A 26,343-nucleotide genomic window follows, 5' to 3' on the forward strand; every position below is an offset into this window, starting at 1 on the left:
TCCAAACAGGACTCAGGAGGGAGGTTGGAGAGCTACAGAAACTCGTTTTGCCTTTCCAATTTTATTTTTTCATATTTACTTGTACTTTTCAATTTGCTGCCTCTCTCCGGAAGCAATGACCTGATAATGAACCTCAAGCTCATTGACTAATGCCTGCATTCAGAAGTCACCGTTTGGTTGAAAATCTCTGTTTTGCCCTATTCACCTGCTCTCCAGGTGGGGCTTGTCCAAATCAGCCCCACCTGTTCAGAGCAGGTTCTTCGGATTTAATGGCAACCCCTCCCTCAATTGAGAGGACGTGGGAAGAAAACTGAATCGCACGAAAAGGGGCCCTGCACTGGGCAGCATTTCCCCACCCCCAAATATGTGTGCATGTCCCTCCCTCTCTCCTCCTATCAGTGTGAGAGCTCCATGTGGCAGTGTCGACACAAATAATCCACAGCCAAGCTACAAGTCAAAATTGGGGTGAGTTTACTATGAGCCAGAGTGAGGATTACAGCCCGGGAAGGCCTTAGAAGGCATCCCGGAGCAGCCCGGTGTCAGTACAGTCTTATATCTTTTTAGAACAAAGAACATACATTAAACACACCCAGGATACATTTCCATCAAAATTTCAAAGAGGGATGCAGTGGCAAATTAGCAGGTCAACGTGACCCTGATGTCAGGAAAGGGACCCGTCCCATGCTCCCAATAGGGTGGAGGAGGGGAAGTCTGCATTCTTCTCTTAAGAGAGAGCATTCTTTACTTTCACGGTTAAGCAGATGTACAATGTATCTTTGATCGGCTGTAAGTCAGGCTTTTTAGCTCAAGCCGAATCAGTTCTGAACTCGAATGGTTACTCCATATACCTCAATATGTGACAATTTCTTGTCAGCAGTATGGCCCTAATACCAGGAGCCTTTGTAATTTCCCTTCGTCGAGTGCCTGGGCTACTGTAGGTCAATAGAAGAGTAGGAAGAATGGCTTCTTACCTGGCTTCTGCAGTGGAAGACCTTTTTCATTGACCCATCCAGCCTCCCATTCACCCAGAGAAGTAATATGAGCCGAGACATACTAAGACCCATCCTTTCTTAGATCCACATTCGCTCACCAGAGCTGAAGATTTCCCAGATGGCCCATTTCCCAAAGCTTTCATCATTGCGGAGGCACTTCTGGCCCTTTTCTGGAAGGTCCCCACTTCAGTTACCCAGCTATTAGCACCAGAACAACCATCAAGTTATGCAAACTTTGGGTAATGCAACTTGCTGCAGTGGGGAAGTGCTTGACTTGGAAAGTCACAGTCTTCCTTACTGATCTCTCATCTTCCCTCTCGTCAGTAACAGCAGATGGCCCAAGTCATCAAAGCCTTGCAGGAAGCTGCTGCCCTGCAGCCGGTGTGAGAAAGCTGGAGCTTTTGGCTGCAGATGCTAATTTGCATGACCACTGGCTGATTTCTTCACCTCTCCAGGCATCTTTCTCCTCCGTGAAGGGTATTCCTGCCTTCTGGGCTTGTGAGAAGTTGGGATAATGTATTCACAATGCCTGGGACATAATAGGTGTTCAATAAATGGTAGTTATTATTGTATGCATGAGCCTCAGGCTAATGTATGTGTGGACATTTAGTTGTTAATTAGAAGGTAAGTGAAAGCTGGTTGGAGGGAATTGCATTTGACCTTTAGCAAATTACTTCACTTAGATGTGCTGATGCAAAACTATCACATCTTGTGAAGAAAGATGAAAATAAATCTGGCTGACAAAAGAGATTTTAATAAATACTCAGTCTCCCTCCCACAGGCTCTCAGTCCACAGCCAGCGCCCTGTCATTCGTAAGCAGCTGGGGAGGCTTCTGTGCCCTTCCACAGTCAATCACTGGCTGATCGGGGCCAGATTCAGCTTAAACCTTTTCTGAGCACCTGCATCAAGTGACTGCTCCAAAAAAGGAACTCTGAATGCTTTTTTCCCTCCAAATAATCTTGCCGTAAGCGTGGGTGGACTGGGGTTGGGAGTCTCTCTCACTCATTCCTAGGCTGAGGTCAGCTGAGCAGGGACGATGCGATATAACGGGCTGATGTGTCTGTCTTTCCACGTGCCCCATTTTAGCGACAGGCAGAGAGCCTGGTGCAGTCCCCATGACGCGCCATAGCGTGGAGGCCGTGTCGTGAGATTCACTTTGCCAGCCGAACCATGGCCTGTCGCGGGGAGAAGAGCGCACGTGTCCCTGCTGATGAGAGAGAAGAGGAAAGAGGAAATGACCAGGGCTTGCTGCAGACCGGAAAGAGAAGAGGCACATAGACTCACGGTGTGGTTACCTTGGAAATCCTTGGAGACTCGACGATACAGGAACCAGCCTAACGAGACAGGGCCATCTGCAAGGCCCCTGTCCTTACAGCACAAGGCCCCTAACCAATCAGGAGGCTAGGAGAATCAGATAGAGCCACCAAGATCCACATTACGCAGCCTCTGGACTCTCACGGGCTTAAGCGTGTGCCCTAGCACCCAGGAGTCCACTGAAGGTGACCCCAGCCCCATTACCATAGTGAAAATCACACCCAGGGGAGAGCTAGCACCTAATAATACATGCGTCTCATGTAGTAGTGACAGCGCAGGCACAAGCATGCCCACCTCTACGTGCTGACAGGAGATTGTCATATATTGAGGTATAGCGGGTAACTATTTGGGTTCAAAACTGACTCAGCTTGACTAAAAAGCTGATTTATGGCCTATCAAACACACATTGTCCATCTGCTTAACCATCAGAGTAAAGAATGCTCTCTCTTCAGATGAGAATGCATACCCTATTGGGTGACGCCCAGATTGGTCCCTTTCCTGACATCAGGGTCACATTGACCTGCTAATTTGCAACTGCATACCTCTTTGAAATTTTGATGGAAATGTACCCTGGGTGTGTTTAATGTATGTTCTTTGTTCTAAAAAGATATAAGACTGTATTGAAACCCATGCTTCTCTGGAACGCTTTCTAGGGCCTTCCAGGGTTATAATCCTCAGTTTGGCTTATAATAAACTCACCCCAATTCTGATTTATAGGTTGGTTACGGATTATTTGCGTTGGCAATGCCATGACAAGGCCCTCCTCCCCAGCCTTTGCCTAATAAACACCCCGCAGTCTGGCTCCCCAGTGAGCAGTCACTTGCCCCTTTCCTTTCTGGCACTAGCTGATCAACTTTTACTTTTCTACTCCTGTTTGTTGTCTCTCTTGAATTCCATCCTGGGAGAGAATAAGAACCCAATGTGCCAGTAACACGATGAATGGGAAAGGAAGGGAAGGGTGTTAAGGAGGAGGAGGAGGATCCTCGAAGGTGTCTCTGGGGTGGAGAGCAAGGCGTGAGAGAGGAGGTGGGCTGCCAGAGAGGAAGGGGGATTCGGAAGCTGCGTTGCCATTCTCCGTGGCAGAGTCAGTGACGAAGAACTGACTAGAGCCTTGGGGAAGGGGGGAGCTAAGGCTGCCAGGCTGGGAACACAACAGAGCCAGAAAGGAAAGAGAGGAGAGCTGTGAGAGAAATTCCACTGCTGATCCTACACCGCTGGAAGAGCTTCCGGGTCCCTGACAAACAGAAGAAAGATTTGTGATTCTGTCCCGCTGAGTCACACGTAGGAGAATGGTGCTCTAAGGGGCCTCATCCCCGGTCTCTCTGCCTCTTGACCTACCTAGGATGAGGATGTAGCAGAAAGTCCAACCCAGAGAACTTTCAAGGGGCTGTGATTAGCTTCAGAAGGTGCCAGCTGTGCGAGCAGCTGATATAATAAGCTGGCATGTTGTGACTGATTACGCCCCTTACCCTTCCTGCACGCTTCTGCCTTCCAATGCCCACCAAGGAGCGAGGGAGCGAGGGAGGCAGACATCTCCAGGACTGCTTGATTAAGCTGATATACCAGATGCTGCCCATTTTGCATCCTGAGAAGCCATCATCCCTTTGAACTTAGCATTTTCATTAGAAATCATCTATTTTGAATAAGGATACAGTAAATCCTTGGAGTGCTTTTCATCCAAGGACCTCAAAGCACATTACTATTACTGCCAATTCTCAGCATTTGGTAGGCAGTATTACATTAATTTTCTAGATGGTTAAACTAAAGCATATAATGGTGAAATGCAACATCAGCTGCAAAGAGAAGAAAAGGAAATCAAGTACCTTAGGTCAGCTCTTGTGTTCACCTGTGTAACTCTGTGTATAGGTATGTACTGGTGCCGCGGAGTGGATTCCAACCCTAGCGACCCTGTGGACAGCAGCGTGGAGCCCTGCCTGGTGTTTTGCCCATCCTCTCCCTTCCAGCGCTGTATATATAGAGAGACAATGCCTCAGTCATAGGCTTTTCATGGCCATAAGTGGGTGGCCACGTCTTTCTTCCTGGTCTGTCTAGTCTGGAAGCTCCACTGAAACCTGTCCACCATGGGTGACCCTGCTGTATTTGAAATACCTGTGGCAGACTTTCAGTATCACAGCAACATGCAGACACCACAGTATTGATGTGGATCAAGGCTGCCCCAGGGAGAGAAGCCCAAGGCGTCAGGCCCTACATATGGATCTGTATCATCCTCTGGGACATATAGGACGTCTGACCTGATTCCACCTGATTTGTATCCAAAGTTGTACAACCACCCGATAACCAGACCCCACCTGCACTGATACCATTTTAACGACTTTTTTACATGATCTTTCCTTTGTCTAGTAAAAAATAACTCACATACCTTTGCCGCATGAATTTAGCACTACCCTCAACCCATCGCAGCTCTTCACTGCCCATGGGTCCTGTCCCCATGCTATTCTCTGAATCAAGGAGCACTACTACCAGACCTTGAGAGTCCAAGAAACCTTTCTTTTGACTCGTCAGCTCGCCGAGCCTGCATCAGTATGACAACCAACAGACAGGTGGTGTGGCTCAGGGACATGAACCCAGGCCACAGCAGTGAGAGTGCTGAATCTTAACAACTAGACCACCAGGAGTGGCCCAAATCCAGATGCACAATTATGAGCTAGGAGCGAGTGAAGACTTCGTGACCATCCATTTAGAGGATGTCGGTCCTCTTGGTGGCTGCCTGACACCTTTTAGATACACTTCTTATGTTTGGCGAGGAGCTCACTTCCAGGCTCCCTTGCAGCTCAGTGCAGACCTGTGACCTGGGCTCTTCCAATCTGAAGCACTGGTGGGAGCAGCAAGTCCAGCTCCTGGGGCCAAAGCTGCAGTGAGCAAATTATGGGGACAAGCTCATGGTGGCTTCCCCCCTGACAGGTTTGACAGCACAGCTGTAGGCAGGTTTCTGGAAGTTTAGCCTCTAGGCTGGTTCTTCAGCCCTCTCAGTGATCTGATAAACTCCCCTACAGCCTTCCAAAAAACTCCTCCTCTGCACAATCAGCCAGACGCAGCTCTGTCACCACAATCAGCCAGACTGAGCTCTGTCACTTCCAGCTAAAAACCATGACAAGTATTCCTTTGTATCCCACAGAAAATAGAGGTTCCCAGTGTTCCTTTTGTCCCTTTAGATAGGTTGATAACTGGTTATCAATCCATCTTTGAAACTGAACATCAATTTAGTCAATTGATATCTGGTATTTATAAATATCTAGTATCTATTGAGCACTGACTAAGAGCAAAACTCTGCGTTAAATATTATGGGAAATATTTGCTGAGTGCCCACTATGTTCTATATATCACACTGAGGGCTGGGGGTATGAGAAAAATAATCAAAAACAGCCATGGCCACTACTCCCGAAGAGGTGGCAGTCCACAGGGAAAGGCAGGCAGTAACTGAGGGATCGCTCTCAGAACCGTGACACTGCCGCCGCGATGAGTGCTGAGAAGGGCAGAGCAAGCATCCCCGAGAAATACACCAGCATGAGACGTGCCTTTGAAAAGTGCACACTAGCGTCAGGTGGGAAATGAACTAAAGGAAGTCAAAGTACGTGCAGACAGACCAGTTAGGCGGCAATGTTAGTGAGACAGGAGGGACCCGATGGTCCCAGACTAGGGGGTAGGGCTGGAGATGGAGAGAAAGGGACAGATAGAGACATTTAGGAGGTAACGCCAAGGGGACTTGGCATGCACTGGATACGGGGAGATAAGGTGGGATCCTAGGGCACTCCCAGTCTCTGACCTGAGCCTCCAGATGGACGGTGGTGTCAGTCCCTGGGAGAACACTGGGAGAAAACCAGGTCGTGCAGGGACATCGCGAGCTCAGTCTTACACGTGTTAACCGAGTTGCCTCTGGAGCATCCACGAGGCTGAGCTCAGAGGAGGGGCTGGGCTGGAGCCATGACATAGTAGTTGTATAACTGAAGTCATTATGTGAGTGGAGCATCTCAAGGGAGAATCTAGCCTGAGAAGAGAAGGCCTTGGGCACATTCTTAAGGAGTGTAAAGTAGAGGTCTAAAATGTAGGGGGCCATCCGTCCATGGTTACTGAAAGATAATGCTAGCTGCCGAAAAAACATCGACAAGGTGAAATGATTTAGCCCAAGAAACGTGTCTTGATTCTTTCTCCAAATTCCCCTCAGTAAGGATCCACACACAGAGGCCCGACCAGTCCCCCAGGCAGCGAACGGGTGAGCAGGGGCTGTGGCACACAGCAGAGCAAGTGTCCAGTCTAAGGGGCTGTTCTAAACTCAGTCAAGTTATTCCAAGATATGGTACCTGTAGCTGTGTGCGTCTGTGAAGTCCTTCACTGTTTGAAATAACTGCTGTGGTCTACACTTACCTGAATGGACCTTCACTGAAATAGTACTTAACCCAGATTTCTAGAGTCAGAATCCAATTCTCTGCTTCCAACTTGGAAACAATCTTCAATTGCCTTAAATTATTTTCCCTACTAAAATCCACAAATTTATTTCTATTTCCAAATCTCATTGATACCCCTGAAAGACTGCTCTTCTACCCCAAATGCTTTCCCTAGTTTCTAACACTGTCCCTAAAACTATTTTCCCAATGTCTAACGCTCTAACCATAGTTGGTCCACTCTAAAACCCCTGCATTATTCAAGTCCCTCCTGAAGACAAGGATGGCACCGGTTTTCCAGCGCCGTGGTGTGGGACGAAGGGATAAATGAGTAGCGGGACAATGAGTAGTCTTCTCCTGGCACGGCGAACGAGCTTGGGACCAGGAGGCAGCAGCAGGGACAGCCTTGGAAGCCAGTGGCAGGAGGGAAGACAACAGAGTTCTGGAGTAATCTTGAAGACGGCCTAGGGCAGAGCAAAGAAAGTGAGGGAAAAAATGGGAGGCACTAGCTCTCGATGTTAACTAACGCTGGCCTCTGAATTTTTTTTTTTGGCCACTCAGCACCAGAGTATTTGCCTGCAGGTTTGGAAGATATTTTCCACTTATATGCATTCAGATTTTTTTTTTTTTTTTGCCTTCTCAATATTCCTCAGCAGTAATACATTGCATGTACTAATTATAACTGCCAGCTATTGACTAAATCTGCTATGTAGTTGAACTGGGTTTATTTCTTAGTTTAGCATTATGACACACACACACTCACACAAAATCAAATTCTTGCCTCCCCCTTCCTACTCCTCCAACCTCAAAACGTAATTATTAAACAAAGAGACACAAAACAAAGCAGACCATCAGTGCACGTACAGAATAAAGCAGCAATTGGGGTTCACGCTGCTTCAGCAGCCCAGGCGAGGCAACCACACAGTTGCCTTGTGTCACAGCTTCCAAGGCACACATCTGGGAGACATCACACGGCACCTGAAACAAGACCACTGTTGGTATTCTACACAGAATCTTGGTCGAGGTAGGTAAGAGCTTGCCCCTCAAATTCCCTTTCTATTGACACTTGGCAGGACTTCTGTCAACAAAAATTACATTGACCAGGGGCCAGCCCAGTGGCATAGTGATTAAGTTTGCTCCTTCTGCGTCAGTGGCCCAGTGTTGGCAGGTTCAGATGCCAGGCACAGACTTACATACTGCTCATCAACCATGCTGTGGCGGCATCCCACATGCAAAATAGAGGAAGATTGGCCCAGATGCTAGCTCAGAGCTAATCTTCCTCACCAAAATTTTTTTTTAAAAAATCACATCAACCAACACCTGGTGGAATGTCTGGCACATAGGAAATACTCAATACTTGTTTTAAAAAAGAAATCAGAAGAAAATCAAATGAAAATGAGCCATGTCTGAGTCGATAATGAGTGAATGTGGTAAAGACTTAGTGTCAAACACATCCGAAGCGCTATATTAGCCATTAGTGTTATTATTGTTATTATCTAGAGTCACAGTTGCTTCTTGTTCACATTTGGGAACCCAGAAGGGCCTCCCCCACTTCCTTCTCTCACGCCACGGCTCTTAAATTAAATACCCCACAGCTTTCAAAGAAATTTAAACCACACCTTTCCCTCTCTCTCTCTCTCTCTCTCTCTCTCACACACACACACACACACACACACACAAAACTGGAGAACGTGGTCTCTTGTGCATCGCTGATGGGAGCAAAAGCAGCACAACTCCTACAGAGGAAATTTGGACACATCCATCAAAGCTAGAAACACAAATCCTTTCCCACCCAGCAGATCACACTGGAGAATTTTCCTACAGATTAACTCAGACCCACGAGGTGTGTAATATGTGCAGGTTATTCATTGCAGACTTGTTTGAAATGACGAAACAAAACAAACCAAGTGCCCATCAACAGGGACCTCATGAAATAAACCTTGGTCCACTCATAGAGTTTGAATACTATTCAGCAATGAACATATTTTGAATGAGGAGGATTTCTATGCTCTTTTATGAGAAGGTCTCCCAGATATATTGTCAAGTTTAAAAAAAATAACGCACCGAAGAACAGCGTATAAAACATTCCAAATTAGGTATAAAATGGGTGGGGATAAGATTATATACTTGGATTTGTTTTACATTAAGAAACTCTGGAAGGACATGGAGGAAACTAAGAGAGATGATGCCATGGCAGAGAATGGAGAATTGGACAGATGAGGGGGAGGGAAGGCCAGGATGGAAAAGGAAACCTTTTAGTATAAAATTTTTAATTTTCTATTCTAGACAGATAGATAGACAGACAGATAAACCCACCTTTCTTTTAAGTGAAAAGGAAACCTCGTCTGATGCTATAAGGAGCGTCTGTGGTTGAAGTTCAGCACCTTGAATCCTCATGGCTTCTTCCTCCACCCCCTGTGGGTGATGTGGCCTTGGCGACGGCGACTGTGCTGGCAAGTGGACACCTGTATTGCTTAGCTTAATACAGTCTGACGGGCTATGAGCCTGTTCTCACATCTCTGCATTCCTCCTGGGGCGTGAGAGTATAAATTAAGAAAAATCTCTTTTGGTCACAGACTCAATATTATAACTCTTGGTTTCATTTCTTTGCTTTCATCATTTTAAATTTAAACTTTTCATGTGATTTGCAAATAGCTTTGTGTGATATGATATTAGAGGTCAGAGGACTTCTCAATCCGTCTAAAACTACATAAACATACCACAACAAAAATCCATTAAAAGTAGAAATAGCTAATCCTTTACAAGGGAAGAATAAATAATTTACTTCCAGGCTCTCCCACCATAAATCAGTTGGCCGTTATCAGACGCCAGTGCTGGAATAGGAAAGCAAAGCAGCTGTATCAAACTTTGATGATAAAAAAAAAGGGAATGGAAAAATTGGGGATGGACCATTCGTTTGCTTTCCATGTAGTTCTCCAAACAGACTCCATCATGGACAAGGCGGGAGAAAGCAGTGACTTAATTCCACTTCGATGAAGACCCTACCTAACCTTTGACCTCAGGTGAAGGATGTCTCTGACCCACACTTTAAGGGTTCCGATAATGGCACATGCCAACCCCCGATGGGATTCAGGCACCTGCGTGGGCTCGTTCCTGCTCAGAAGAACCTGCCATCTTGACTCCCTCATGCTCAGTCGGAGGAGGAAGGGAAGGCTCAGGGACAGAATAATGTCCGACTCACTCTACACCCCAAAAAGCTATGGGGAGAAGAACTGCTCCCATACTTCCTGGAGCCGGAAAGAGTCGGGAAGGCCATGGGAGAGATTAGGGATGGAGAGGACCCCGTCAGGAAACAAGGCTTGAGTCAAGCCAGCCACTTCAGTGCAGACAACCCCTTACAGCAAGACTTTTAACATTCAGTTAACAAACATTTACAGGAGGCTTGCTCTGTGCCAGGCGCTGTTGTAAGTCCTTTGAACATGAACTCTGCAAATCCTCACAGCATCCCCTTGAGGAGGTTCTCCTGTTATCTCCATTCTACTGGTGAAGAGACTGAGGTGCAGAATGGTCAAGAAACCTGCCTGGTGTCACTCAGCTGTGGATGAGGAAGCCTGAGGATGCTGCAGCCAGGCACCAACCTCACAGAGGGGCTGCCGCCACCACCGGCCATTCTGCCTTGGGCCCTGGGCAGGCTGCATGTGGGGGAGAAGGGGCCAGAGATACGCCGCAAACTGAGCCTAAAGGTTAACAGAGCTGCGTCTGCACCCTAATCGTTATCGTTATACGAGGAATTGGTGATGTTTTACTGGGCTCACTTATCTCAGCATTCCCACACGTCACCCATGCACAACTGAGAATCACAGGGAAAAACAGCCGGGAGTCAGCTCGTCTCTGACACCAATTAAGAACATGTATCAGGAGGAATGTGGGGGAATTCTCGAGACAACCACGCCCTGCTTCCTCATCTGAAAGGAGCCCCCAAAATGCAGACTCAGCACAGCACCTCAGAACGTGGTCTACCTCAGCGACCAGAACACGTGAAACATGAAGGAGAAAAGGGAAACTGCCTCAAGTGGTTGTCGCCACAACAAAGCTGTGTGATAACCCCCAAACTCAACGACTTTGCTGGGACAACTGGATATCTACACGCAAAAAAAAGTGATTTCCACCCTTACCTCATACCATATACAAAAATTAACTCAAAATGAATCAAAGACCTACATATACAAGCTAAAACTATAAAATTTTTAGAAAAAATGTAGGAGTAAATCTTCATGACTTTGGAATTGGCAATGGATTCTTAGATATGATAACAAAAGTACAAGCAACAGAAAAAAAAATGAATAAATTGGACTTCATCCAAATTTAAAACTTTTGTGCTTCAAAGGACACCGTCAAGAAAGTAAAAAAGCAACCCAGAGAACAAGAGAAAATATTTGTAAATCACACATCTAATTAGGGTCTAATATCCACAATATATAAAGAACTCTTATAACTCAATAATAAAAAGTCAACCAACTCAATTAAAAAATAGACAGAAGAGTTGAATAGACATTTCTCAAAAAGAGAGACCTAAATGGCCAATAAGCACATGAAAGAATGCTCAATATTATTAGTCATTAGAGAAATGCAAATCAAAACCACCATCAGATATCTCTTCACACCCACTAAAATGGCTATAATTATAGAAAGAAAGAGCAAGAGAGAAAGGAAGGAAGGAGGAAGGAAGGAAGGAAAATAAGAGTCTGTGAGGAATCTTCCTACATAGCTGGTAGGAATGTAAGAGTGCTGTCACTATCCAAAACAGTTTGGCGGTTCTTCGAAAGCTAAATATAGAATTACCGTATGATTCAGCAATTCCACTCCAAGTTATACACCCAGAATAATTGAAAACAGGCATTCAAACAAAACCTGTACACAAATGTTCATAGCAGCACTATCCATAATAGCCAAAAGGTGGAAATAACCCAAATGTCTATCAACTGGCTAACAAAATGCAGTATATCCATAAAATGGAATATTATTCAGGCATAAAAAGGAATGAGGCACTACATGCCACAACATAGATGAACTTCAAAATCATTATCCTAAGTGACACAAAAGGACACATATTTACAATTCCATTCATATGAAATATCCAAAATAGGTAAATCTGTAGAGACAGAAAGCAGATTAGTGGCTGGCAGGACCTGCGGGAGAAAATGAGAAGAGACTGCTTAATGAGAATGGGGTATCCTTCTGGAGTGACAAAAATGCTCTGGAACTAGGTAGTGGTGATGGCTGCATAACATTGTGAATGTACTAAATATATACTTTAAAATGGTTAAAATGCTGAATTTTATGTGAATTTTACCTAAAAAAACCCCTCTCAATGGCTTTGTAAAATAGTTATTTACTCTAGTCACGTCTCTGCGGCTCGTCTGGGCTGAGGGTTCTAGCGTGAGCTCGGCTGGCTCGGCTCCGGCCGCAGGTTGGATCAGGTGCCCCACATCGTTCTCACTCCCAGAGGCCACACGAGGCACAGGTTCCTCCTGGTGATGGCAGAAGCACAAGAGGGCACGCCCAGTACTCCAGCATACTTACAGCCTCGGCTTGCGTCGTGTCTGCTAACAGCCCCTTGGCCAAAGCAAGCCACACAGCTGAGCTCAAGGACAAAGGGCAGGGACGCACACCCCACTACTGGTGAAAGGGACTACAAAGTTGAGTGATGACGTGGGTGCACCTGGAGACATGATATTAAGTGAAGTAAGCCAGACCCAGAGAGAAAAATACTGCTTGATCTCACTTAGACGTGGAATCTAAAAAAGTCAAACTCACAGAACCAGAGAGTAGAACGTCGCTGCCAGGGGCTGGGGGTGAGGGAAACGTGGAGCTGCAGGTCAAAGGTACAAACTCCCAGTGATCAGAGGAATACGTTCTGGGGTCTGACGTACCGCAGGGTGATTCTAGTTAACAGTACTGTACTGTATTCTTGAAGTTTGCTTAGCAGGTAGATCTTAAGTGTTCTTACCACAAAATAAAAAGTGGCTATGTGAGGTGATAGCTGTGTTAATTAACTCGATTGTGGAGTCATTTCACAATGTATACATAGAATTAATTATCACATTGTACACCTTTAAAAATCACATTGTCCAACCTAAATATATACAACTTTGATTTGTTAATCATACCTCAATAAAGCTGGAAACAAAGAAATAAATGTTATTTTTAGAAAGTTGAATGACCAAACACAAAGATACAGAGAGGGGTAGAGTTGGGCACCCCAGTGCAATCCACGACGCTCTTTCTCTGCACGGCTGACCTCTTCATTCTTTACTCCTAAATGGCAAGAATTCCTCCAGACCTTTTCCACCAACTTTCATAACTTTTTAGAGCAAAGAGTCTCCTTCTAAGGAATATGACCCAATTCATTCAAGGTAACTCTTTCAATCATAGAAAACACAGATCAAAGTGAGTGTTTATAAACTTAGAGAGGCTTTTCCAAGGTTTAGCAGGTGGAATGGATGGGTTCTGGAGCAGTTATAAGGTCCTTGGTATCAGAAAACACATTTTCAAGTGTGTAGGTCTCTCCACCATACATAGCGGCAGATTTTAAATCTGACCATCAGTCAAGGGAAGAGAGAGGACATAGAGGATTGCATAAGAATTCATGGGTCAGTCCTGGAAGTAGCATCCATCACTTCTCTGGGCATTCTCTTGGCCAGAACTCCATCATATGGATGCAAATTTCACAGCTGCAAAGGAGACTGGGAAATGCAATCTAGCTGTGTGCCTAAGAGAAAAAGGCAACTGAGGACATGAATGGTGAGCCCGTCTCTGCCACATTCTGTATTAAGCTGCCTTTATTTGAATGTCAAATCATCTAAAGTTGGCTATAAAAAAATGCTGAGCTCTTGTTTGTGGGAATTTAGGAGACCATGTCTTCAAGGTTGGAGGAATAGAGGGGAGTCCTGGCACTCGGTTTGAGGACATTAAGCAGCTAGAGAAGTAAGGACAACAAGAGATAAACAAAAGTCAACTCAGAGGAGTCGAAAACTGCACCAGAACTTGAAGGAAAGCACATGAGGCATCAATGACCCACAGGATCTGATACCTGGAACCCAAATAAGAAAAGTGAGTGAGTTCTTAGAGACAAACACCATCAATAACAGAAGCCTTGACTTCACTTCAGCCTGGCCTGGGGAAGTAAGACCTCCTTGTGCGTTACGTAGTTCCCTGTTCCATTAACACCTTGCTGCCTAGACTTTTATTGTCACCCTGAATAAATTCAACATTGAACAAGCAATGGAATCAAAGTGATTTGGACGCAAAAGTCTTTCTTCTCTTTCTCTTCCACTCCCGTCCCCAACATTCCCCCTCATTGCAGCGGCCCTGAACAGGAGTAAAGGAAAAGCCAGGCGATGATGCCATTCACACCTCCAAGGCCAGTGGAAGATAAAATGAATTCAAAAATCGTACTTCCAAAGCACTCACTGTGCTTCGTAGAGCTGGTGAGCTCTTCCTTTCTCTGCCATGACCTAGTCTTCTCCCCTGAAATTTCAAGCTGGTTGCCATTTCCACCTCTCTCAACTGGGGGCTTTATTATCTTAAGGTGAGAAAAGTTTCTTGGGCAGAAGTCTGCCCGGGAGAGAATTCAGAGTGATTTAAGCAGTGCCCATGTGTGTTGGAGCTGGAAGCAGTCTCCAGCTGACACATCAGAGAGGGAACATGTAAGCTCAGATGCCTTTATTATGGGAGGTTGGATATCTGTACAAGCGACTCTCTCTCTTTTTTTTTTTAACCCTCAGATACTATTTTAATAAAAAGCCACCACAAGTTCTCAGCAAATCACAGCTTTGAAGGAAAATGTGAATCCCTATCAAACCCCAAAGAATTGTTGGAGCTGATGGAAGTCTGAATTCATCGGTTTCCCCACTGCCTCTCCACCCGGTCCAACGAACCCCTCCTCCTCCGGCTCACCCTTGAGTGCGGGATGGAGCTGCAAATCAACGCCTGGGGGACGTCGCATCAGACAATGGGAATGTCTACAGAAAGGTTAAAGCAGAAAGGAAACAGAATTTATAGACTTAGCATTAAAATCTTAAAGGACCTTAGGAACAGCAATGAATCTGACATTAGGGAAGGCAGGGGCTGTCAGAGGCCACGGCAGGAAGGCCTGACAAGGGCCATAAATCTAAGCTAAGAGCCAAAAAAACAGGCATCTTTTCAGGCTGAGGCAGTGTGATGAAAAGATTCCAACCTGGATTCAAAAGAGAGGCAGGGCCACAGAGCATGGTGGGGAAGGAGCCGACCGGGACGCGAATAAAGAATGAGAAGAGCAGCAGATTGCGGGGGTGGGAGAGGGCAGCGGGCCGGGCAGCAAAGGCCACAACAAAGACACCAGCAACACGCATTTGGCCGTGGGGGGAACTTTGAAACTGATCCCCAAAGAAAGGCAACAGAAAAGATGTGGCTGCTCCTTGCTGTGCCTTTAAGACGGCACGCAAAGTAACCTTGTAAGCGACCAGAATTGATGCAGAAAGCCAGGCACCTGGGGCAAAAGAAGGTTGTGGAGGGGGAGCTGGGGAAAGGCGGCAGGATCTGGTGTTACAACAGGAGTCGGGGAGCTGAGAACTCACAGGGTTGCCTTTGATTTTCATTCACTGATTCTGTGTATTTGGGGGTTTTGTTTCCTTCAATTATGCCCTCTGGGGCCCAAGTAAAACACGTTAAGACACTAACTGAAATACGCAAAACCATTGCAACTGAAAATAGCATACCATGAGTTATCATTGAGACGCCAGCTCAAGGGGCCTTCTTGCAGGGCAGGCCCATCGGAAAAGCCAGATCGGCACCACTTAGATTGTCACGGCTCATGCTAACTTCATCCACGTCATAGGGGGAGATATTAGTTCCTCTGCCTCAGTTTCCTCCAATGGAAAAGAAGTTGGCAGGTCTGTTTCCTAGTTGGAAAGGATTAATTCAATTAATATGTTCACAGTATATTTCAAAACCTTTGAGATTAAACTTAATTGTTAATGTAATGATAATGGCGCATATATGCACATGCATATATATACCCACTCACTTATGAAATGCAACTTTTTCAGTGTTTTGAAATATGAAAATCAGTATACCTTCTCATGCCTTACATTCCCCTCCACTCCATTTACTTTCCTCACTTCTCTTTTTCCTCGTTGCTTTCCCCTTCTTCTCAAATTTCTGTCCACTTTTCTTTCCTAGCTTCCATCTTCTCTCTCTTTTCTGCCATTTTGACCCTCCTCAGTTTCTCACCTCCCCTATTTGCTTGGGAAAACAGAGAGCATCTCCAAGGCAATGTCATTTCATAGGTGAGTACATATGGTCATTAATATTCATTAGTTTTCTTAATCTCTAGTAAAAATAGAAAAAAAAATCTACCTTTGCCTGTGTCAGACTGGCTGATTAGCAGACAGTACTTGAACAGTATAAGACTCTCCTTCTTTAGAGACTGGAGGTCTGAAAGCCCCAGGGTGGTTGATGCTTTCCTTGGACCAACCAAGGAGAGGGCAAGTCAGCAAAGTTGAGAGACGATCTTGGGGGAGAAATTGAAGACTCAAAGTGATAAGGATAATCATAACCTTCAGGTGGTCATCTTTTCACATCCCAGACTCACCAGCAGATCAAAGGGGTTTCCAAAAAGTTAAGAATCTGAGACACTAGAACCTACTAAATAAATGCCCTAAAGTGTTTTCTGTTGCCTGTAAAAAGTCAATGTGGATCAGGAAAAAGCGGCTGTGTGACTCAGACCTGGCATGTACTGTCTTAAAACGCAGAAAGGAGACAAAAATGTCTGTGTAAAAGGTAAAGGGTGTTTAAAGAGTAAAAGCAAAACAAAATTAAAAAGATGGAAAAATAAACACCACTTCAGATACAAGGAAATTCTGATATCTAGGACCTCCCCTAAGAAATTTTTTTTTTTTTTTTTGCTTAAGTCAACGTATCCATAAATAAATGAACTTCATCTGACTTCTAACTAACTCATTTGGTGAAAAGCTAGTGGACTAGAAGTTTATTTGCAGAACTGGGGTCTTTCAGCAGCTCAATAAAGGCTTCCTGTTTGACTTTGGGCAAGTTATTTCACTACTTGATATCTAAAGTTACTCATCTGTAACGTGAGTAAAACAATATGATAGCCATGTTATCTTTGGCTGTCGGGCTGCTCGCAACTTTGAATGTGTAACTCAATCTCACAGAGGAATTTCACAGAATTAATGAATATCTGCAAATGCTGAAGGGCCTCAGGTTGAATGCTGACTTCATGGAATTGTGGTTACAGAGCAGCTGCTAATCACGCCGGCACCATCACCCCCCCTCCTAGGTCATCACTCTCTCCTGTCCCGTCTGTACCCTTACGTTTAAGAATAAATCTGTCCCCTCTTCCTAGAAGGGCTTCTCTCCATCCCACCCTCCATTAGAGCCCCTACCACACCTTCCCTCTAGAACGCACAAGAAATCTTGTTGACTTTGACTTGTCTCTTCTTCCTCCCTCCTTACACCTTATCATCGGGTTTCTGTCCATCACTCTATACGGTTTTATTTGCCTCAAACTCTAGAGTGCCCCTACGTACAAATCTTTCTACAAAGCTGGGTTCTTCGAACCACTTTTTCTAGTGCTGTGATAGTTTATGTCTAGACTTCCGAGATGCCTCCATGCAGTAGATCACCTCCAACTTTTCCAGTGACTCCTCGGCAGATTCTATTTCTCTTCCTGCTCAAGGACCATCCCTTCTAACTCTTCCCCATATAGTATTTCCAGTAAGTGGGTCATCTAAACATTTAATTTTCCTATCAACTGTATGTCTGACCTCCAGATTCTACTCCTTATCTCTTTTAGATCTGCAACATGAATTCTGTCAAGATACATGTGTCAGTTATCCAGTGTCACAATAATAATGCATAAGAAACCATCTTAAAACTTAGTGGTTAAAATACTAACCAATTTTTGTTGCTTGTGAGTATATGAGTGCTCCGGGTGGTTTTGTGACGCGAGCCTGACTTGATTGATCTCAGCTGGGTGCGTTCATGCACCTGCCGTTTTCCCAATGAGTCCACCACAATACTTTGGCATAAATGTCCTGCCATCAAAAAAGGCCAAGCAAAGAAAAAGCTAGCCTTTTTGCCTGGCCTTTTTGGCAGTACTGTCAGCATTCCAAGACCTTAAGCTCCCTATGCTTAGAAATTTAAAACCATCACTCAATCTACTTCAAAATTTCAGCATTATCTGAATCTTTGTCTTCTCCTTATCACATCCTGTCTAGGCTCTTGAAATAATTTCCGTACAAACCTCCACGTTTCGAGGGATCCATCACCCCCTTCAAGTCATCATCAATGGAGATCTACATTGTCCTTCTACAAGCATCACTTTGACCCTCTCAGCTTCTTGTAAAAATCTCTGCTCCTGGTCACATCCTTCCACGAACATTTGCATGTATATGCACAGGCTGGTGTGCCACATCTCAAAAATTAACAGTAGAAGGGAATCGATAGCTGAATGAAAAGAAAGAAAAGAAACAACAAAATTAATGACACAATAGTTGAAATCCAGTTTATCTATTTCTTCTTATTGAGCCAAATTCTGGAAAACTCTGAAAATAACATACTAACGTCTTCAATCCACTCACTCATGTTGTATATCCATCTCTGACTGCTTATAATAAACATACATAATTGTTGGAAAACTCATTAATCCAGATCTTGTTGATATGGCTACTGTCAAAATTAATCATCTCTTCTCAAGCAGGATAGTTTCCTGTTGTTAAATTCACTGGAGCCCATGAGTAAAACAAAACGTGCCTGGATTTTCCAAAGTATATTTGAAAACTATAATAAGATCCAAACTCAGTCAATAACTTCCAGAACTAAAACCTATAGTTTAGGTATAATCTCGTATTTAGGCAAGAAAATGGAACCATTTTTCATAAATTTGCTCATTTTTATTCTCAACCTTTACTTGCTGTTCTGCCAAAAATGCCTGTGTCTCTACCTTACCTCTTCTTAAGCCCACTTCCTGAGGGCAAGGGCTTGGTCCCCACCACTCTTCTCTTCTCCAAGCTTCCCCACATTGCTCAGCACATAGTTGGAACTCAGTAAGTATTTACTCTTTATGGTGGCAGTATGGGGCCCATTTCAATGGACCACCTCTTCGTCAGTGGACCTCACAAAGGCACAAACTTACAACGGAAGAGCGCAGTCTTTTGAACATCTGGAATAAATGCCAAGACTCTGGTCTGAACACTCTTCTCTGGAGATTTCAAATTTGTCTTTCTCTTGAGTTTGTATGTGTGTGGCTACAGCTATTGTTCTTGAAAACCCAATGTCTGGTGCTTTTTCTCTGGATTAGTTTGGACTCACGGTCTCAAGCTAACTTGAAGCCTTTCATAGGTGCCCTTGATTCCTTTTTTGGAACTTTGGTCCCCTTTACCCTTTCTTCACTCTGTGTCTCTAGCGCCTCGATTTCCGGGTCTCAGGCCAACGCTGAAGGTCTTTGGAGGGAGCATCCCTCCTCCCACCGATCTGTTCAGCGTAAGTCTAGCCCTTTGCCTTCTCTGTTTTCCACGGCTCAGTCATCACTAACCACCATACGGAATCTCCAATGCTGCTTCAATCTATACACTTCCAGGTATCCTGTGCCCAGTCTTGGGGACTACTCAGTCCTCTTTGGTTTCCTTCTGTTACTGAATCTGATCACTGATTTCTAGTTTCCCCTCCTGTCTTCAGACGAATCAGACAAGAGAATCATACTAACCAAGCAAGAGGGTAGAACCAGGGTAGGGAGGGCTGAAATTCTCAGGTTGTTTTCCTCTTATATCTCCCCATTCAGTGACTTCAAGCCCCAAATTTTGCAAAGCTCCCTCTGACAGAGTTCACCTCAGCCCTCTCTTCTCTTTCCCACAAACTCTTGAGGCCCTAGAAAGTCTTTTTTCAATCCATACAGACAAGCAGTTCCACTTATTAGTTTGATTCAATGCCAAGTTACTTTTCTGAAACACTTTCAGTCTGCATTATAAGCCAACACTCCCACGAGAGCTGGCCTGCCTGCTTCCTTCCCACACTGATGGTGTGAGAGGGGAAAAACACCACCCCTCCACCCCAGCCGAAGAACAATCCCACTCAGGTCTGTGCTCAGCTGAGCGACAACGCAGGCTTCTGGGCCAGCTATTCAGCTCTTCTACCCATCTTCTTTCACCTACAAAATGGAATAAATGATGAACAGGAAAATTAAACAAAGCAAACAAGATGAATTAAATGAGCTTGTCTTTCCACATGCTAATCTGCATGGTGATGGGGAGCAATTTCAAATCAAGATGCGAGCAGTAGCCAAAACTATTAGTAGGTTGGGAAATGGGGTGCATCAAGGATCAGATTTAGAAAACAGTGCTCTTCTGCCAAACCTCTGAAATTCTAAAGAAAAGCAACACTCAGATACATTGAAAAGACCAACCCAAAGTGTCTGGTTTCCTTAACTGGTGCACATAGCAGGGAGAATGTTGGCAGAACAGTTGATTACCATAAAAGAGAGAGCTATGCAGAAACCACATCAGAGTAAAGTCAACCAAAACGAAGTCAAACGTTTGAACTGTTTTGAATAGATTATGATAGCGACTTTAAAATGTTCTAGCCTCGATTAATGAGAAATGCAAATGAACTGACTCAGAAGCAAACCGGCTTCCCCTGTGAAGTGACCCTCTGCCCCTCAGATTTGGGGGTGAAGTAAATACCTGTCAGCTACAGAACTGCTCAGAGGACAGCACATCCACGTGACAGGCGGTTTGAGCCAGGCACGGTGACCATTTCCAGAGAAGAGAGGAGTCAGCCTGGAGCTCAAGTGAGCCTGCAGATCTGCCTTAACCGCCAGCTCCACCCCTCTCTTCCTTTCAGTGAAGAACTACATGGAACAGCTGGTTTTGATCATTCCATCCATCGCAAAGACTGTGAGAAACACATTTATTTTAGTAACACACAGCAACATATATACATTTACACACATGTATTTACACATGCTTTTTCTCTGGGTTGTATATATGTCTATTTATCGTCTAGGGTTGGCAATAACCTTTACCCAGTCTTTCAGAGTGTCCTCTTATGAGCTGTCAACAAAACCTTTCCTAATTTGGGTTCTTGGCAGCTGAATCAAAGCACCATTGGAAAACAAACTGCTGGGCTTTCGAAGCCCAGCCCATCCATCTGGGCAGCCCGTTTGCTAAAGGACTCTGACCTCCCCTGGAGACCCTCCCCTCCAAGCCCTTCTTAGCATTATTGTGCTAAAAGAGACTGTGGGGAAACCGATACTGTTTTGAGAATACATGAGTGGTTCTCATCACACTCTCCAGATCCCGTCCAGAGTGGGAGCAAAGACTCAATGATGTGTGGGCTTAGAGCTTCAATGAATCAGGAAAATTTTCCCTAATGTTAACGAAAAGAATAGACGGCAAGTATGAAAGGAGGTTGACAAGATGACTGGGAGTCTTGGTTATGGTTCTGCTTTGCTGTCAGAGGAACAAGCTCTGAGTAACAGCCTTGTTGATAATGAGTTATTTTCATGAGGGCGTTTTAAGTGGGCGGCTCGCTCTCCCCAGATAGCCAGACCGCCTCATGCCAGGGAGCCAGCACCACCCCCGCCACTTCTGCTGCCCGTGGCCTGGGGTTGAAACATGTGAGGCAGCTGTGGGAGACGAGAGCCAGGCATCCTTCTATTTATTTATTTAACTACGCTGCTGGCCTGGGCACAATTACAAGGTTTTCCATTTACATGATCTGCTAATTGGATATCCATACCTGCCCAGTCTTGGTCCACACTTAGAGGCCCTAGAAGCTGGCCCTGGCCATTTCATTCCAAATATGTCCTGGATGCCAGAGTGGCCAGGAAAAACACTTGAGAACAGTGTTCTCAATATTTAGCGTGCATAAGAACCACCCTGTAAACTTGGTAAAACACACATTGTCAGGCCCACCTCAAAAGATTCTAACTCAATAAGTCTGCGAATTTGCATTTCTAAGAAGTCTCCTTTCCAACAACCAGGTAATGCTGATGTTGTCGGTCTGCAGACCTCACTCTGAGCAAGGCACCGCGTTGGAGAGGGTTGCTATCAGAAGAGGTCAAGTCATTACTTTCTCTTCAATCAAGTCAACAATGGGTGCTAATTGGAAAGCAATTTTCTGCAGGTAAGAAGAAAGGAATCTGTGGTCTTTCCAGTTTGGGTATTTATCTTTCCCTCTCACTGCTGACCTAATCCTGCTCGTCCTTCAAGGCCTGGCCTGAGTCCCCCTGGAGCCTCAACCAGAAACTCCAACCTGCACTAACATCTCCCCCAGCTGCACTTCTACTGCACTTCAACACAGGGTTGCCTACTTTTGTTCTTAATTGTTCACATGCTCCTCGCATGTGAATTTTGTCATAGACCTAACTCTAATGCAATTGGACAAAGGCTCTCTCAACACTCACAGAACAAGGAGTAGACACGGAATGCTCTTTAAAATGAATTTCAAAGATCAAAGCAGAATTGAATTAGTGTGCCTTTGAATATAAGAACAGGTAACATTGGAGAGCTGCGAGCACAAAGGAGTCGTCAAATCAATCCTTCACCATGCCATTTTGGCTGTGGTTCTAAATTTTTTTGTTTGAAGTGGCTGGCACAAGATAAAGAGAGACTCTGCTGTGTGGAACACTAAATAACTTACCTTTTCTGGTATTTTTTTATAGACAGGAATTAGTTCAAACTGTGCCCAAGATGTTCCCAGATTGAATGCTGCTGCAGAAAATAGATTAAAATAATATGTAGGAGACTGTGGAATGGCAATGTGAGGAGTACCAAAGGCCCTCTCCTCGAGTAAATACCATTGAACTACTGAAAATTATATCAGAACAACCATTTAGTCTCTGAAAATTTTCCTAAGGACATACATCAAATGGAGAAATGGTCATTTAAGGAAATCTACTAAATCTTAATTTAATATAATATGTACATTGCAAGCCCTAGGACAACCACTAAGAAAATAATTCCAAAAATATATAGTTAAAAAAAATCATTAAAGGAATTAAAATGTTACACTAGAAAATATTCTCTTAAAGCAAAAGAAGGCAGCAAAGGAGGAAGAGAGAAACAAAAAGCTCTGAAAAAGATAGAAAGAAAAAAGAAAAATGGCAGACATAAATCCAAACATATCAATAGAAACAGTAAATATGAATAAACTATACAATCCAATCAAAAGGCAGAGATTTAGGATAAGAAATAAGACTCAACTATATGGTGTCCACAGGAAACACATATTAGATTCAAATATACAAGCAGGTTGAAAGTAAAAGGATGGAAATAGACATATACAAACAGCAACCGTAAGAGAGCTGGGGTGGCTGTACTCCAGCTGGACTGATGTCAGATGAAATAGACATTGAAACAAATAAGGTCACTAAATCATAAGATAAGAAATACATTTTATAATGTGTTTTTATGAGATAAAATGGGACATTTTATAATGATGAAGTTAATTCATCAAGAAGATATGGCAATTATAAACCTATATGCACCCAACAGCAGAGCCTCAAAATACATGAAACAAAAGTTAACAGAATTGAAGGGAGAAAGATCACTCAACAATAATAGTTGGAAACTTCAATACCCCAAATTCAATAATGGATAAAACCACTGGAGCGAAGACTGACAAGGATATATAAAACTTGAACAACGCTATAAACCAACCAGACCTAATAGACGTCTAAGGAAGACTCCACCCAACGAGAGAAGAATATACATTCTCCTCTAGCACACATGGAACATTCTCAAGGATAGAATATACTCTGGGCCATAAGTCAAACTTCAATAAATTTAAGGAGATTGAAACCATATAAATTATTTTCCAACCACAATGGAATTAAATTAGAAACCAATAACATATGGAAATTTGGAAAATATATGAATATGCAGATATTAAATACACACTCCTGAATAATCAATTAGTCAAAGAGAATCAAAAGTCATAAGACAAATAAGGAAATACTTTGAAATGAGTGAAAATAAAAGCACAACATTCCAAAATTTATGGTCTGTATCTAAAGCAGTGCTTAGAGGTAAATTTATAGCTGTAAATGCCAATGTTAAAAAAGAAGGAAGAGCTCAAATCAGTGACCTAGTCTTCCATCTTAAGAAACTGGAAAGAAAGAGAAAACTATACCCAAAGCAGGAAGAAGTAAGGATAGGATAAAGAATAGAGTAGAAATAAATGAAAAGGAAAATAGAAAAAGGTCAACAAAACCAAAAGTTGGTTCTTTGAAAAGAACAACAAAATTGACAAACCTTTAGCTAGACTGACCAAGAAAAAGGGAGAAGACTTAAGTTACTAGGATTAGGATTTAAAGAGAGACATCACTACTAACCTTACAAAAATAAAAAGAATTATAAAGGATTTATGTGACACTATTAGGAATATGCCACAGTTCTTGGATATTCTGCTTCCATTTTTTCATTCATTTTTATCTTTGCTTTTCAGTTTTGGAAGTTTCTACCTTCTAGTTCACTGATTCTTTCCTCAGCCGTGTCCAGTCTACTGAGGAGCCCATCAAAGGCATTTTTCATTTCTGTTATGGTGTTTTTTATTTCTAGCACTTTCTTTTAACTTATTCTTAGAGTTTCCGTCTCTCTACTTACATCACTCATCTGTTCTTGCATGTTGTCCACTTTTTCCATTAGAGCCCTTAGCATATGAATCTGTTATTTTATTTCCCAGTCCAGTAATTTCAAAATCTCTGCCATATCTGAGTCTGGTTCTGATACTTGTTTTGTCTTTTCAAACTGTGTCTTTTGCCTTTTGATACATCCTGTCATTTTTTTTTTTTTTTTTTTGAAAGCCAGACACGACATACTGGGTAAAAGGAACTGAAGTGAATAAGCCTTTGGTGTGAGGTTTTATGTTTGTCCGGCTAGGTGTTAAGCTGTGTTTACTGTTTGCTGTAACAGTGAGCATAAAAGGCTAAGATTTCCTTTAGCGTCCTTATTTTTGTTCCCCTGTCATCTCTGGGTTTTCTGACACTGCATTGGATGGAGTCTGAGCCCTGCCATTCTTTTACCTACGACCTGCTGCTATCATGCAGGAGCTTGATTGACGTAGTGATAAGGTGTGGGGGAAGGGAAGCATGCTGTATCCCAAAACTAGGTCTCCATTGTTGTGTGAGTCTGCCCCTGGGCTGCGATCTTCACAAGCTCTTCTTAGGTTTTTCCCCCAGAGGTGACACAGGAAGGCTAGTGGGGGCTGGAGTTGGCCATTTCTCCTCCTCCACATCAAGGGCTGGAGGGGGCTGGAGTTGGGTATTTCTCTTTCCCAAGATTCACTAGACTGGCAAAAATAGTTTCTTTTGAGGGCAGTCTTTTGTTAAGGAGCACAGAATCTTCTGGGCATATTTCACAATGGTTACTTTTGCTCTCCTCCTGCTAAAAGCACAAGGAGACACCCAATATTCACACTGAGAACCTGATGAGGTTCCTAGGGTTAAAACTCGTAAAATGTGGGGACTTGTCTAAGGAGGGACCCTCAGAGTTTTTAATTCTCAAGCTAGTCCACACCGAGCCTATAGCAATTCATCAATCTCAGGTTAAGCTTTCCCACCAGGACCGCTCCAGTGGCTGACGTCTGCTCCTGGCCTTCTCCTCCTGATAAGCTGTGACTCTTCTATCCGCCTCTCCCTGCAGTTTGGGGGCAGCGGTTTCCCCTATGACCTCAATTCTCTGTTGAACATAAGAAGAGTTGTCAGTTTTTGGTTTGTTCAGCTTGTTTGCTTTTGTGAGGAAGGCAACTATAACTTCCAAGCTCTTTACGTGCCAGACCGGAAACTGGAAGTCATAAGGAAATGTGAACAATTGTATGCCAACAAATGAGACAGGTTAGACAAAATGGGCAAATTCCTAGAAAGATACAAACTACCAAAACTGACTCAAAAAGAAATAGATACTCTTAATAGACCTGTAACAAGAGATTGAATTAGTCATTTTAAAACTTCCCACAAAGAAAAGCCCGGCCCAGATGGCTTCACTGGTGAATTCTACCAAACATTTAAAGAAGAATTGATGCCATTTTTGCAAACTCTACCAAAAAATAGAGAAGTAGTTCTTTCCAAGTCATTCCATGAGGTCAGCACTAACCTGATACCAAAACCAGACAAATACACCACAGACTGATATCCCTTATAAATATAGATGCAAAATTCCTCAGCAAAATACTAGCAAACCAAATCCAGCATCATATAAAAGAATTCTATCCACGACCAACTGGGATTTATCCCATGAATACAAGGTTCGTTTAACATCCAAAAACCAATGCAATATACCATATTAGTAGAATAAAGAACAAAATCCACATGAGCATCTCAATAGATGCAGAAAATACATATGACAAAACCCAGGAGATTTTCACTATAAAAATCTAGGAATAGAAGGGAACTTCTGCAACCTGATAAAAGTATCTATGAAAAAGTACAACTAACATCATAGTTAATGATAAAGTATTGAATGCTTTCCCATTCAAATTAGGAACAAGACAAAGACATCCACCCTTGTCATTTCTATTCAACAACGTACGGGAGGTTCTAGCTAGGCAATTAGGCATGAAGAAGAATAAAAGGCATCCAGGTTGGAAAGGAAGAAGTAAAACTCTCTAATCATGATGA

General features: G+C 43.7%; 1 long non-coding RNA gene across 3 annotated transcripts; it reads right to left on the bottom strand.

The window, feature by feature from the left end:
• On the bottom strand, positions 1–20,561 carry LOC123285137 (uncharacterized). Of its 3 annotated transcripts, none has more exons than XR_011503014.1 (7): positions 20,408–20,558; positions 19,435–19,875; positions 17,974–18,176; positions 15,428–15,610; positions 9,024–9,237; positions 7,572–7,685; positions 1–7,171 (listed from the first exon to the last, which is right to left on the bottom strand). It is a non-coding gene; the product is annotated as an uncharacterized lncRNA (long non-coding RNA). The 3 variants fall into 3 exon arrangements; XR_011503013.1 differs by having other exon boundaries at positions 18,678–19,875; XR_006526653.2 differs by lacking the exon at positions 19,435–19,875 and having other exon boundaries at positions 2–7,171; positions 20,408–20,561.
• Positions 20,562–26,343: the final 5,782 nt, after the last annotated feature.

The sequence above is a fragment of the Equus asinus genome, chromosome 4 (assembly GCF_041296235.1).
Source record: "Equus asinus isolate D_3611 breed Donkey chromosome 4, EquAss-T2T_v2, whole genome shotgun sequence".
Taxonomy (NCBI): domain Eukaryota; kingdom Metazoa; phylum Chordata; class Mammalia; order Perissodactyla; family Equidae; genus Equus; species Equus asinus.